General features: G+C 45.8%; 1 long non-coding RNA gene across 1 annotated transcript; it reads right to left on the bottom strand.

Annotated features, from left to right (window-relative positions):
- Nucleotides 1-8,841: 8,841 nt before the first annotated feature.
- Nucleotides 8,842-15,199, bottom strand: LOC113568085 (uncharacterized). The gene is made up of 3 exons (XR_003409539.3): nucleotides 12,448-15,199; nucleotides 11,568-11,601; nucleotides 8,842-10,201 (listed from the first exon to the last, which is right to left on the bottom strand). It is a non-coding gene; the product is annotated as an uncharacterized LOC113568085 (long non-coding RNA).
- Nucleotides 15,200-15,871: the final 672 nt, after the last annotated feature.

Here is a 15,871-nt window from a genome sequence, read left to right as displayed (position 1 = left end):
TAAAGAGAATGGACGTCGCAGGGTACACTATAAACCGCTCTCTTTCCTTTTCGGGAATACACGTGGTCATTGTTAGCCTAGTTATGCCCACAGGCAGTGGGAATAAAAGCTTAAAACTATGATTTTTAATCATCTTTTTAAAATCGTGTTACGATATGATAATATGAAATTAAAAATACGATGAAATATGTTTGTCCCAAAATCTGCATGACACAAACCAGTGACATCAACCAATGACGCATCATAGCTGAGGGAAACCACTGCCCACCCTTGTTTCCGTATGCACCAGACAATTGATTTTCCTACTCTGATCAATAAAGGTTTAACTGAACGCTGTTTGTCTTGCGTTAAAGATTTCATTGACTCTTACGATGTTTCCAGTGCATCAAACCAATCAGGGTAAATTTTCAAAGTGTGAGTTAAGATGAGCATTATGGGTGACCTCCTAAACATAGCCGGAGGTTAAGTACACACAGCGGTGTCCACGCGGGTGCGTTTTCATGTCGGAGTTCAGCAGTTTTTTAGAGGCAGAATGTTTGCAAAGGCAATAAAATTAGGAACAATCAACACACCGTGGATCTGGTTTAGGGCAGGTCAGGGACATCAGAACATTCAACAATCCATCGATTTTCATTTAGATCCAAGTTAAATCCAAGCACGATGAATTACTGAAGCCAGTCAAATACTCCAAAATGAGCCAAATATTCAAAGGAATTGAAACACCAAGCCATATGTGAAGGATAAACTAAAGATAATGATAAACAATAATAATAATAATAATAATAATAATCACCCTGCCCAGCTCTTACAGTTGGTGGGCTTTAGCCCCATCCAGTGTATGCCACTGCTTGAGGATGTTTTACCCAGTCCCATCAGTTAGAGAACTTTGATAATATATTAGATGTCTCAGAAAACTTAACTTGTTGATTTTAAAATGAAATGTATAGAAAATAAAAGTCTTAAACTATATCAGGGGGGTGAGGTGAACTAATATTTTATGTGGAATGCGTGTAGTAGCACTGTTTTGTTCAACCTCTCCTAATCCTGTATGTTCAGGTTCGCCAACCACACAGCTGGACAGTGCTGTGGTCATAAAGGCTCCGCTTCCCCTGCCTACACACTCCGCTTTGTGCTGGGCTCTCTACAAAGCCCAGTGCCGCCATCGCACAGAAACGGAATTTAACATGCCTTATTTCTCCTGGACCAAGGTAGACACACATGGTCAACAGAATTCCAATCAATTAGGCGCAGTGGGGCTCCACATTCCAGTTTTCGGGATTGTTTTCTTAGTCCGGCAGTAGGCCCAGGAATTTTATCCTCTCAGCCATACCTTAGTTGGAGAGTCTAATATATCAAGAGGCCCCAGAGCAGACGCTGGAACACCTGTTTAGGGGAATATTTAATCCTTTTGCTCCTTTGCAAGTGAGAGAAAAGCAAAAGAGAGGTTTTTTTTTTTGCTGAGGCCTGGACTGCTGTGATGGTACAGCCTTTCCCAAGCGTTCTGATCTCAACGCTAATCGCTCTTCAAAGCCCACTGCAGAGTCCACTGCAAAGAGGTGTGTGGAGGTGTCATGCTAAACAACAGCGCCGGCTTATAGTGAGGGAAAAAGAGTCGTGTGCTGCTGCTTGTGAGAGGACTGTGAAGTACGCAAGAGCAGAAAAGGAGAATTTGGCTGACCAAAAGGAAACAATGAATCTGCATTCGCTGGTAAATACAGTATCACAGATTGGTAAAGCTCTATCCTTAATTTCCAGGTGATAGGGTGGCCTGGATCCACTGTCCAAGTGATAGATTTGCCTGGATCCACTGTCCAGGCAATAGGGCCACCTGGATCTACTGTCCAGGTGATGGGGTCTCCTGGATCCGCTGTCTGGGACGATAGGGTCACCTGGATCTACTATCCAGGTGATGGGGTCTCCTGGATCCGCTGTCCGGGACGATAGGGTCACCTGGATCTACTATCCAGGTGATGGGGTCTCCTGGATCCGCTGTCCGGGGCAATAGGGTCACCTGGATCTACTATCCAGGTGATGGGGTCTCCTGGATCTGCTGTCCGGTGATAGGGTCACCTGGATCTACTATCCAGGTGATGGGGTCTCCTGGATCCACTGTCTGAGCGATAGGGTCTCCTGGATCTACTATCCAGGTGATGGGGTCTCCTGGATCCGCTGTCCTTCTGAAGTGTGGAATAGAAAGAGGTGCACCAATACTGCAAAAATGTAAAAAAAAAATAAAAAAAAAAGTATGTGTGTGTGTATATATATATATATATCTTGATTTCAAGAATATAGCCAAATTTGCTTCACTGAGTTAAATATTGTTAATACCTCTGCTGGCCTGGGCATACGACAAATAAACATGATTATAATGCTGAACTAAAATTACCAGTTGGTTGGCAACACCAGACTCGTCTTTCCAGTTTATTTCCATCAGCAAGCATGTACTAACACCACTCTTTACATAAACAATTTGCATATTTGCGCTAATCTACTGGTTTCATTTTTAAATAAAACTGCATTTTGTCTTCTGTCCTAAATAACGCACAACAAGAAATGATTATTTCCAAAAATCCTTATTCAGCGTGAATATACTAAAAGCCACAAAACATATGGCCATGTTTTTTACAGAGTAACAGGCAAAGCAATGCTACAAGCAATAAGTCAACATACCCAGAAGGAACTGGGCCAACTTAAATTCAACATCCAGTTCCATTCAACCAAAGAAATACACAAAAAGTGCTGAGGAGTATACGTGGAAGTGCCGACTGCCAATTGAGAGGGGAAACCGGGTTTTGCATGTCAGGGCTGTATGCCATACGTTCAAGGAAGCAAGTCAGGGAAGAGATTTAGAGATCGAAGCTCCGAGCTCCGGCTTAGGCAACGAGTGCACCGAAAGTCAGCATCTGCTTGGACATGCATAAAGCCCTTTCCACAGAAGTGACACTGCACAAACTGCACAAAGGAAACATCGCTGCTGACCCAGTTGGTGTTTGAAATATGGAGGAGGCTGGGGGTGGGGGTTGGGGTGGGGTGGGGGGTACCTCTTATTTCCCCTGATCCCATCAACCCAGAAGGGGGCAGAGGGTCACTTTCCATACTTGGCCATCAGCATGGAGAAGGAGGTGGAAGATTGAAAGGGAGTAGCACACTGCCGGCAGCCTGCCGAGGCAGACTAGTATAATGAGGAAGGACTGTCTCTGGTCAGAGAAAGTGAGAGAGAGCGAGAGAGTGTGAGAGCCCACAGGCTTGCAAACCATTACAGCCTGACTTTCTTCACTAACATTTTACACAGTGCACTTATTCAAGTTCATTTTGCTAGTTAAACAATACAGACTCAAGTCCACAAGGCAGTCTGTAATTATTGGGACAGTTAGACATTTTTTGGAGGTTTTGAATCACCAGCACTTGCATCTGAAATCAAACAGCGATTCTGAAATGAAAGAGAAGCTTTTATTTCAGGGTGTGTATGTCCGTATCAGATTAGCCATGTAGGAATGATGACCCTCTTCATACCTTCCTTATGTGTGGTTCACCCGTTTTATTCATCATCCACCAAAAATAATTGGATGTCACTTCACTGTTCATGTGAGGTATAATAAAAGGAACAGCGTGGATCTGTGAGACTTTGGCAGCTGGAGTTGGCTGTTCTGGTCTCTGCAGTGGTTTTAATGCCAGTGGAAAAAGTCCAGCATAGGACTAAAAAAGGACAGGACAACCCACACATAAATATAAAACAAACATCAGCTGGGTCCCGAACACACGGGTGGAGGCGGAGCAGCACGAGCACACGGGTGGAGGCGAAAAACGCAAACACACAACACACAGGTGGAGGTGCAGAAGCACAAGCACACAGGTGGAGGTGGAAACCGCAAACACACTGAGCACATAAGTGGAGATGGAGTTGGAGAAGCATGAACACACAGTTGCCCTTGGCAATAGGAAATAACCTGGTCGACCAGAAAAAAACCAATATGCAATAGATGAGCAACAGATACGTTCAATCATGAAGAGAAAAACAGTTTGAGTGTGTTTGATAAAAACAGTTCTGGGACAAACTCTTTTGAACAGATGACACGAGGTTTAAACTGTACCAGTACCAGGAAGGGGGAATCCTGGGAGAGAATCAGAATTACTCATGTTCGGAAGCACACCACCTGTGACGGGGGCATGTGTTTGTGCCAACGCGACTGCTCACGCGTTTTCACTCATGATCTGATTGGGCAGAGAGAAAGGGCAGGGGGAAATACGAAAGTGTACGGAAGCAGCGTAACCACTCCGACTCAACTAATCGGACGCCGACGCTCATTGGTTGATGCTTTAACTAACAGCAGGACAAGCTGATCACACACAACAGAGATGCACCAGACAGTGGCCGCATTTAAGACGCCCCATACCGAAAACCACACTGCCCCCTAGGAAAGCTCATCAAATCAGAATAATGGTCAGATTAGACTGCATGTGAATGTAATATGAAACCATGTTTTACAACAGGCTTCTGACGTGGCTTGTTAGAGAGCCGTGAAACAACTGTGGATGACTGAACTTAACTGAAATGCTCGCAGTGCTACCAGTGATGGTGGGGCCAATGTTAAGAACACATTCGAATTTTTGCAGGAGAACATCCTATGGCAACCTTAGCTGAAAATGGTGTTCACCTCAGACTGATGGCACTCGCATGCTAAATTTCAGCTTTCTGAGTCAGTAGATGCAGTTTTTTGTTTTGTCCCATCATAATATTGGTCAAATTAGCAGAGTGCCTTCTGATAGTGCCTTAACACATTAGATTCAGTGTCGTGATACAAAATAGAGGAGAATAAACACAGAGGTAACTTTAACAGTGCTTTGGCTACAGAGCAAACCTGAGCACAGATTCAGCTAAATGCCATTTTTGTTAAAGATGTTAACAAAATAAAGTCACCAGTCCAGATTACCAAGCTAACAATAGCTAGTGATGGTAAAATCTGCTGAGCCAAAGGCGGCCAGCCAAAACGGCTATAGGGATGTTCAGTAGTGTGTTCAGTGGAGTGTTCAATACAATGTTCAGTAGTGTGTTCAGTGGAGTGTTCAATACAATGTTCAGTAGTGTGTTCAGTGGAGTGTTCAATACAATGTTCAGTAGTGTGTTCAGTGGAGTGTTCAATACAATGTTCAGTAGTGTGTTCAGTGGCGTGTTCAATACAATGTTCAGTAGTGTGTTCAGTGGAGTGTTCAATACAATGTTCAGTAGTGTGTTCAGTGGAGTGTTCAATACAATGTTCAGTAGTGTGTTCAGTGGAGTGTTCAATACAATGTTCAGTAGTGTGTTCAGTGGAGTGTCCAATACAATGTTCAGTAGTGTGTTCAGTGTAGCATTCAGTGGCGTGTTCAGTAGTGTATTCAGTGGAGTGTTCAATACAATGTTCAGTAGTGTGTTCAGTGGAGTGTTCAATACAATGTTCAGTAGTGTGTTCAGTGTAGCATTCAGTGGCGTGTTCAGTAGTGTATTCAGTGGAGTGTTCAATACAATGTTCAGTAGTGTGTTCAGTGTGGCATTCAGTGGCGTGTTCAGTAGTGTATTCAGTGGAGCGTTAGGTGCTGTTTAGTACTGTGTTTAGTGGTGTGTTCTTGGCTGGACAAGGCAACTCTGTGCATTTCACTAGCTAATGATAAGACTGAAGTCAAAAAGCCTTAAAACAAACAGGAACTGAAAACTCCCTTCAGCACAGCGGGCCTCCAGAAGGGAAAACCTCCAGCGCCCACACACTCTCGTGTGTTTATTAAAACCTCATCATGTTTATCTAGTTTGAAGAGTTTTATTTTAAATAAAAAGGTTGTATATCGATGGATATTCAGTGATGTAAAAAAAAGTAAAACTTTATATGATTTAAACACAAGATTTAACAAATTCCAGCTAAGATTTCCTTACTATGCACTTTTCATTAAGCAAGAATAGCCACCAGCACAAACAAGATTTGTCTCCGCACTAACCTCAGGCTGCTAGTGTTAAAATTAGCTCTCCAGATTACAATGTTCATAATCAATCAATTAATTAATTAATTTCACAGCTGAATGATCTAAATTACTCTGTTTGTTCACTCAGCTTTCAAGGCTAGAAAAATGATCCCTGATAAACACTCCCTGTTTTAAATTTGGAATGATTTTAAATCTACTGATGGGGAGAGAGCACTGCTAGACCTGAAATGTCGAGGACATCCTGAATGTTGGGGTGAAGGATGTCTGTACTTCCACGGAAACTGAAGTACCAGCAACATGGCTGTCCTTAGACCACACAGCTACACAGAAGTCCACTTCGCCCCGGTTCTGACAGCAGACCGACGAGCTGTGGCTCAGTTCATGGCTAGAGTCTCTGCAGATGGCGGTTCTTAGCTGACCTAGTTTAGCACGAGCCAAGCGTGAGCGGGGGGGGGGGGCTCTCCTGAGGCCCCTCAAAAAAACGATAAGAGTGCTTTCATTCTAAATCTAACGCGGCAACTTTGTGAAGGAAAGACTGGTGTTCGCGATAGGGGAACGAAAGTCGGGCCTACGGCTGTGCAATCAATGTTACGTGATAACTGCATAGCTCAGTAATGAAAAAGGCATGCACTATATCAGTGTGTAGCCTAAACATGGTGTGTCTAGACCGTAAAACGAATAAACAAACAAACATGAATTTTATCTATAGTCTGCCATTTTAGGTGGATGGAGAACAGTGTCCGTCTACAGAGGCACAATACTGTAAAATTGTTTATCGAATCTGCCAGTCTGCCAATCTCGGACTTTCTGTTGTGCACTTTAATGTACTGTAAGCATGCATTATAGCAGTATTCCCATAAGATTCCCATTGTTTTTTGTGTGCACTGTAAAACCGGCAGCTAAATTCTTTGAAAGGGCTTCAGTCCGGAGTCATCCGGATAAACACGACTCTGTCTCCATGTGCTCCGCCCCTGGGGGACAATATTCAGTGTTATGCTTGCTCACGCCTGCATGCTCCTTTTCCATTTTTCTCCGTGTCCAAGTCTTCAGAAGCACTCAGGACAGGTGAACAGGAAAACCGCCCGACATGTCATTGCAGTTTGCCCCGCCTGTCTCCCCTCGTGCTGATCTGAAGCAGAAAGCCTGCCAGACTGGTCCGCTTTACCCAAAAAAACCTGGAAAACCGGGCCGTCCGTTCTCAATGTGCACAAGATCAGAGCGCAGAGACAGATCAGAGCTTCTTGCTGAGCTGTAATGTGTGGACATCAAATATGTGCTGACAGCCTTTCAAATGTCAGTGTGTTCTCTCAAGCTTTTTGGCAAACGGGCAAAATCTATAGCCCAAAAAAAAAAAAATCAAGCATCTGGGTTTAAAAAAAAAGAAAGACAGCTAGCCAGAGTATCCTGTTGACTGAACAGAGCCAATCAGCCAGTCAGCTGCCTCCTGTATGCTTTATATCTCGATATTCCTCTCATGCAATTACTCGTAGTGCGACATGGGTTTTGTTCTGTCCTCTGCCACTGCATGAATAATAGATGGAGAATTCTGCCCTGCTTCACAGTCCAGACGCAGGGCAGGGTAAAAATACACCCCGGGTTTCATGTATCATACAGGCAGAAACAAAAGGGAAGGAATCTGCTAGCATGCCACTGCTTCATCTTGACATGACGGACTTGGTGGGGTATGAGCGTGCATGCAGCTACATGCCCTAGATGCATCTCGCCCCCCCAACCATTTCCTCAAATGGTACGGCCGGGGTTGGAGAACAGGCAGCAGGCACAGATTACACATATATCTGGACTACAGATTACACATATATCTGGACTACAGGTTACACATATATCTGGACTACAGATTACACATATATCTGGACTACAGGTTACACATATATCTGGACTACAGGTTAAACATATATCTGGACTACAGGTTACACATATATCTGGACTACAGTCAGATTTCACTACTGTTCTCTGCGTTTCCTGTTGTTATGCCAAACTGCCGTATGGCTGGTATCCTTCTTTGGCCTGGTGGAGTGGACGTCACGATCCCACAGCATTCGCCGTCAGAAGCAGAAGGTCTTGTAGTGTGTCCTGGTACAGGCGACTAGTTTTTCCCTAATGCTGGAGTTTTGTGACTGAAGAGACCTCAGCAGAGGGAAACACTCACGTCTTTGTGTTGTGAGATATAGGGGGGGAGTCTATCTTAGCCCGCCGCACGTTCCATTTCACAGTCTGCGTTCAATTAGCCAGGAAGCAAAGCGGGGTTAATGGGAAATAATGAACGCCATATTTTTCTGATCTTACGACAATGGCTGTGTATTATTTCTGTTCAAGGTAATGACGTCACCTCCTAATTTGCCTTCTTGGAGCGAGGGGTAGCAGCACCCGACACCGAGACCGTCAGATCCACCGGTTGTATTGCAGTTAAGTGAAAAGGTGTGGACAGTGAGAGGAATTAGGAATGAGAAGACAAGTTATGATTTCATCACTAACATTCCAAGCAGAGCATTCTGTTGTAAACAACGTTGAGATGACTGGGAACATTTTCATAAACAGCACACACTCGGTGTAGGTTAGCAGAGGACCTCCCGTTTATTATCTGGGCAACGCTATTGTTCTAAAAACACTCCCCGGTTCCAGGAAGTGGGATGAATGACTTGGCAAGGTTCGTGTTCGGTCCACTGCACCAGCTGAACTTCTGCCCAGTAACAAGTGCAGTCGCTGGGCCTCACGAGAGCCTGACCGGATTGGATTCAGAGCTGTATCAGATATTGCTGCTCTCTTCAATCTGAATTTTCAGTATGACCGCACATTTGCTAAACCTGTGCAGAATAGACAGACTATTTATTTAAAATTGATCAATTATAAGTTTGACCAAATTAAATACGAGGCAGCCAGATGAATTGAACTTTCAGCATTTTGTTACAGAAGGCTGAGCGCTATTTATGTAAAATATATCTTGTGTATTTTGACAGGAAATACGCTTAGGCCCTCTAACAACAAAATGCTCCTTTTGCTGCCTGTAGACGAACATATGCCAACGCCATGCAGGCCAGCTGAGCCGAAACCCACAGCTCAGGAATCGGCCGCTGGGTGGGAAACCCTGGCAGAGGTGCTGAACTCGCTCCCTGGCGGAGGAAGATTAGGCGGGCGGGACGTCTCCCTGCTGAGTTGAGTGGGAGAGGGGAGGTCAAACCCACGATGGCTCTGGTCTTCTATTTCCGCCCCGGGGTCATGGTATCTCCACCTAATTACACGCCGATGCAGCGCGACGCCGTGGGCACGCTCTCACGCCGTCGCACGCGAGGGTTTCTCTCCTGTTTCTTTTTTCCCTGTCTCCTGTTTCATGGTTGACAGGAAGGATGGAGGAGTGGAGAGTCTAGTGAGATTCTTGTTTACATGTAGTCCTGGGGTGATGAATGCTTGATGGTTACGGCTTTATTCTCAGGACATCAGGACATCAGGACATGCCGCAAAGCTCTCGCATGCAAACTCAGGGAAGCTGACGCTCTCTGAATTGCACGGAGAATATTACGTTAAAAACATAGTTATTTTACCCTCTGATTATTCATGGCTAGTTTGTAGTGTGTGATTGCTGGAAGTGGTAGAGCCCAGTGTGTGTGAATCCCCTTTCGGGACATGTTCGCAGAAGGAGGGCAATCACTTTGATTTATGCTAATAACAGACTCTAGCAGCATTAGATTTACCCTTCTCAAAAATCAAAGCTCCCTTTGCTACTTCAACATCTTTCTGGAAGTATCTGCCTGACAAAAGCATTGGGTTTTGGGGTGGAACCAAATATAACACGTGCTAAATTTCCTCCGGCCTGGCGTGAGACTTAAAAAGGCCGGCTTGATCCGTCTCTTTTTGTTTGTAGGTAATTTACTCGCCGCTAACAAAGAAATGCAGAAATATGTGATGGAATGAGGGAGACTACCCTGTCCAATTACTGAGGGACCCTTCAAGTAACACGCGAACTGCTGTCTGGCTCTTGCAAAATGCAGAACTGCTGTGTTTAATACTGATACAGAAGTTTTTCTGCCAAAACACCATATATGCAATTTAAGAAAAAAATGGATTGCCATTTATTTCTGGAGAGCTCACTGCAGGGTTCCTGCCCAGTGAGACGAACAGCCCATCAGGAAAGCAATGCAGTGTAACGAACAGTCCGTCGGTGATGCAATGCAGTGAGACAAAAAAAGTCTGTCAGGAATGTCTCTCTTCCTTCTCAGTCTTCCTCACATATGAGCTACAGAAAATGGGAGAATATCAATATTGCCAAGATAAATGACTATAATAATAATAATAATAATAATTACTGTAACTGTAGCCTGCGTTGCCCATTGCCCATGTATTCATTGTTTTTGTTTGTTTATGGTTTTTAGGTGTTTTTTCAAGGGCCCATTATGACGTCTCGGGGTTTGCCCTTGAGTCCTTCCCTTTGGCTGTAGCGGTACAGGACAACAAAAACCGATGGACTATAAAAGTCCACTGACAGAGATGGATGGTGGTAGAGGAGGACAGACAGATCTGGGGATTAATTACTGGACCTAATGGATTGCAGTCATTTTTTTCCAGGCCCACGTGATGTGCTGCATAACTGTTTTGCCTACGCAGCACAGTGCCATTAGGAGATGAGTGCAGTTACAGAATTGCCACTCCTGTGATGAGTTGCCTACTCAAGTTTAAAATTTTCAAACACTGGCCTAGAGGAGTTAAGGAACTGGAAAGCGAATCTGCTGGCCTTGCTTTGCTTAACCAAGTTTAGCAGGGTTTCCTTGGTCCTGAAGGGGCTATAACATGACCCATTGTATGGAACAGGTTGTTTTAAAAACTCCTGACCTGATTGGTTGACTGATTTCCATGTGAGCATGACACACCGTGCCCCGTGCCTCAGTTGAATAGGTTGACTGGTTTGACGGACAGCTAACGTATCCCTCCCATAAAATCTGGAGACAAGCCTTCCTCATAAATCTTTATTAAAAGATTTATCTCACTGTAAAACTGTAGCATTCAAATAACGAACACATCGTGAGCCTGTTTCTGGGTTCTTTGTGATCAGGTAAATGGACACCCACGTACGAAGAAACATAGATATCCAAACCAAATGCAGAACGTTCGTGCAGAATGCATTGACAAGCATCAAAGAGATTTCTGTCTGGCCCTGAAGAGCTGGAAATGTTATCACCTGCTGCTGTTGCTACCTTTAGCTGGGTGACTGTTTCCCTCTGTAAGGCTGGTGATCAGAAGATCACGGTGTGATTGTCACTTTACTGTGCAGAATTCTATACCACACTGGATAATTCACTCTACAAGCAACTGGAAAGTGACCATTTTTGTAGCTGTTGCTCTGGAGTCATACACACCGGATTTGAAATGGAACAATGAGTATTATGAGGTGGTTAGGAGGTTCCTGTGGATACTACAGGGGGATGTCATTTTAGAGGAGTTACATTTTCACTGATGAACCATATCATCAAATTATATACACAGACTATTATGTTACATATGCTATGTATACTCTCACTCACTCAGAAGACCATCTAAATCAACATCTTGGTGTTGCTTGGTTGCACATCCTACCGATGCTCGGTCAGGTCGTTGTCAGTACTTACTTGTTTCGGGGTCTCCTTGCCTGCTGCTCCACATCTGAAAGGCACAAACGGGTTCAGGTCAGGTGTTCGAAAGCGCGTATGCAGTGGTGGCGTGTTTGGTTCGGTCCGAGCAGAGAAGAGCGTGCCACCTCCACCACAGCCAGTCACGACTCCGGCACCGAGCAGCGAGTCAGTCCCACCAGCAGCCGTACAGGGCCACGCCGCTGGCGTGCACAGATGAGGGTGTGTGCTTTGCATGGGGGGCGGGTCCTCCTTTATTCTGCACGCTTTCGCCTGTCCGTTGCTCCGCTGTGCATTTAGGTTCTTATCTCATCTATTCCTAAAACTTTGTCCCGGAAATAAAAAACTTTTTTATTCCTTCTTTATCCCACTGAAATCTCGCCTGTCTGTTCCCGAGACTTATGAGAGGTGTGTGTTTTGTAGTAAACATCTTGTAAGGTTCCTTTGCTCATCTCTTTATGGTAGTCACACATTTCTGCGTTCAGAGGTTTTTCTCCATCATTCAGGGTGGGGGTTTTTTTTTTTGGTCCCCTTTTGTAATCTGCCAGGTTGATTGCTGTGGCTAAACTCATCTGAGCATCCCTGCTTCCCTAAAATGTACCCACCACTTGGTTCGACACTTTCACTTAAGTGCTGAGCATTTAGTGTGCATAAAGAACATTTCAGTGGATAATGTGAATTTAAACCAGACACTCAAATCCAGAGTGCAAAAGTTGAACATGTACATAACATAAACCGTTTACACAATGTAAATCCACATGTATATGCGATCCTCACGTGACAGTATTACAAGTTCAGTAAGGAAGTAAAAACATGCGTATTAGAGGTTTGGTGAGCTGAACACAGACAGTGGCTGTACTGGTTTATGCCTTGCCTTTACCTTGGTGGGTCTTGGCGTGCTGTGATTGTCCCACGGGGAGAGGTCTGGACACATCCCCATCTGTGTCTAATGGCTCCTCATTACTGCGTTTAGAAACTCTACACCGGTCTGCTCCTTCTATGGTGAGCGAGAGAGGGACCTCCAGGGACCATGTTGTGGTTACATGCTCCAGGCAGGGCAGTTTTTCATTATGTGAAGGAGGAGGTCCTGGATTCAGGAGGTCCTGGACTGATTACAGCATGCCGGGGCGGGGTTTGCTCTTCAAGGGGCACTAGAATTGCACTGAGGAAGCCTGATGTAGACTTTCCACAGAGTCACAGAGTCCTTGACATTTCCCAGAAATACAATAGTAAACACACACACACACACACACAGAGCTGATGTTCAAAAACTGCACAATTGGGAAAACAGCCTTGGCTTCAATTATCACATTACAGACAGTGAGAGGAGAGGAACGGCAATGTAGGAGACAGCAGCTCCTCCTCTGTGATTTGAGCTTAATATGGCTGGTTTTTAATGGAAGAAGAACAATAAGAACAACAACACATCAGAAATGCCATATTCATGTTTATCCAGCCACTGTAGTTCCTTTAAAACTCCACGTTTAGGCGCTTTGCCAGTTTTAAACCTTTATGATAAAATAAGGCATACGCTCGCACAGCTTATCGATTCCGTGTTCCGCTTAATCCTTTTGCCCATTAAGAGATGTTTATTGATGTGTACTCACCCCCACAACCCCACCCACGGTAGCTGTGTCACCAGGAAACACCTCCATTAATTGTGACGCAACTCAAAAATTGGCATCACGGCATCAGAAAGAACAAAAAGCACATGGCGCTGGCTGTCTGGGGCTCGGTGACCAGAGCTCTGACCACAGCAATGCCTTCTCATGACAGCGGACCGTACGCGTGCTCTCCTGTCATTGACTTCTCACGTGTCGTCACGTTTAACGGGCCTGCTGTGCCCTCGTGACAGCACACGCACCTTCGTTTATGGGCGGGGCCATTAGAGGAGTACTGGGAATGTCCTTCTTGCCACATGATGGAAGCTTCCGGTAAGATGTGAACTCATCAGTGCCCTCTGAACCTCTTCTGCCCCTGCGCCAGGCCGGAGACTCCCGGAATCCCAGAATCCCCGCTGCCGTTTTCCTGCTAGTCCATTCTGACAGATTTCACATTCCCAAACTGACATGGAAAATACGGAGCGCTGCAGCTCTGTTTTAGCCTGATGCCAGTTGCAGTGATGAGTGAGAGGAATCACATGACATCCATGCGATAAGATTTCTCCAGGTCAAAGATCATGCCCTAGAGCCTGAGGAGCACATATCAGAGACTGGAAACAAAGCACTGGAAATATAGTACTGTAAAAAAAAATTAAATAAAGCACTGGAAATAAAGGACTGTAAAAACATTGTAAATAAAGCACTGGAAAAACAGCACTGGAAAAAAAACAGTGTAAATAAAGCACTGGAAAAACAGTGTAAATAAAGCACTGGAAATAAAGCACTGGAAATAAAGGACTGTAAAAACATTGCAATAAAGCACAAGGGAAAAAAAACAAACTTTGGATAGTCACACGCCGATCATCTGGAGTGTAAAATAAGTTCCATTCTGGTTTACATAATGAGGAAATGCTAAATGATTCAATGCAGATTAAACTGCTTTTGCAGTGGCAGGCTGATATCAGATTTAGTGGAGCTATTTTTCCTCTGCCAGACATCTGTGACTGCACTGAACAAAATGCACAAGCGTTTAGCGTCCACATTGTGATTTCTGCCCTGCCCAATGGAAGCTTAACGGTTAACGAGGGCGCGATTGGGGGGGCTGAGCCTCGTTTAAAAGATGGAACCACTGCAGATCTGCTGCAAAGACCCATACGGGGGGCTCCGCTAGCGTCAGGTCCCGGGGTCTGAGTGTCCCCCCTTGGCTTCCGCAGCCAAGAACTCAAATGTCGGGCACAGCAATGGAAAAAAAAAAAAAAAAACACATCCACCGGAACGGGCTCAGTCAAGCAGCACTGACTTGGAACGTCAGAATTTCCAGCTCACACTCCAGAGCTCTGGCTTTCGTATTAGAGTCTTCTCCCCCAGACTAACATGTCCACTGTTTACATAACATGTCAGTCAGGAGAATATGGGACTGCCTTATTTGTCTCCAGAGCCTGACATTAGCCAAAGCTGCAGGCTACACACGGCGAAATCACTGACGTCAGACTAGCTGTTACGGCACCGAGGGCTGTGGTGGAGGGGGTAGGGCTTCCTGGGGTTTCTCCTCGGGTCTGTTTTGATGTTTGGAGAGCTGTCTGCTTTCCACTGGAGCTCGTTTCCACAGCAGCGAAACGCGGAGCGTCGCATCACGTAGCGTGCGCTTTCCCAGGCCGTCGCTTGCGGTGTCATTGAGTGACGGTAGTGAAGCGCCACCTTCCTGTGCAAACTTCACCGGTGCACGATTCAACTGAAACTGCAGCGTCGCGCCTATCGAATATTCTCGGTATTTAACGCGCTGTCTTCCTGATGGCACATGGTGCACGTCTTCCCACCAGTGAGTGTTGAAACTCGCAGCTAGGCGATGGCGGCGCGGCTTTTGCGCCACGTGCTTCGCAGGAAATACGAGGGCGAAACGGCATGACGAGAAGTGTAACGGAGATGACGACAAAGCGTTCATGGTGCCCATAGTGACGCGGAAGTAAGCCGCGAGGGTTTGGACTGAAGCGTGCGCGACGCCCGTATGGCTGGGCGTCGGAGAGGGGGGGCCGCGTGCGGCCAGGGGTCTTCGCCTCCCTCCTCCTTCTCCTCCTCCTCCTCCTCCTCCTCCTCCTACTAGCATGGTCATTTGAGCTCCCCTCCGAGTTCTACCCGCCACCATCGCCGCCACGGAATTTGCGAGCACCGTGCGGCGGCGTCTCCGGTGAGCGCGGACGAGCAGTTCCGCAAAGGCTGCGTTCCGTGAGGTTCGGCCGCGCGTGCACAAGAGCAGTGTGCAGTCAGGACACAGGGCACGGGTGTTTTTGGAATTGCGCATGAACGATCGCTCCTATCTCAAAATAAACCCGTCTTAATCTTAATCTCTCTTAAACTGTGCAAAGTGCATCGCAGAGCGTCCACACTCCATCTGCTGCTATGCAGACTGGTCTGCGTATGGCCAATGCACCACTGCCGACTGGATAATAAGCAGTGCATCGTCAACACGGCAGTGGCACTCTGACAGTAGAGGCCTGGCTGTGGGAGTTGAGCCGGTCCGCGCGTACCAGTCCATCGGTGACGTTGGGAATTTTACCTGGGCCTGGATTTCTGCTGTTGATACGCAGGTAGCAGAGACCCTGTGGGGAGAGGGTGTGTGTGTGTGTGTATACGTGTATGTGTTTCCTGTGTGTGTTCGTATCTCAGCGTTTCTTCTGCTCTGTCCTCTTCCGATCGTTCTGGAAT

The sequence above is a fragment of the Electrophorus electricus genome, chromosome 26, assembly GCF_041902795.1.
Source record: "Electrophorus electricus isolate QZ-2024a chromosome 26, ASM4190279v1, whole genome shotgun sequence".
Taxonomy (NCBI): Eukaryota; Metazoa; Chordata; class Actinopteri; order Gymnotiformes; family Gymnotidae; genus Electrophorus; species Electrophorus electricus.
The sequence above is the reverse complement of the archived record's forward strand: the minus strand, read 5'-3'. Positions and strand labels throughout refer to the sequence as shown.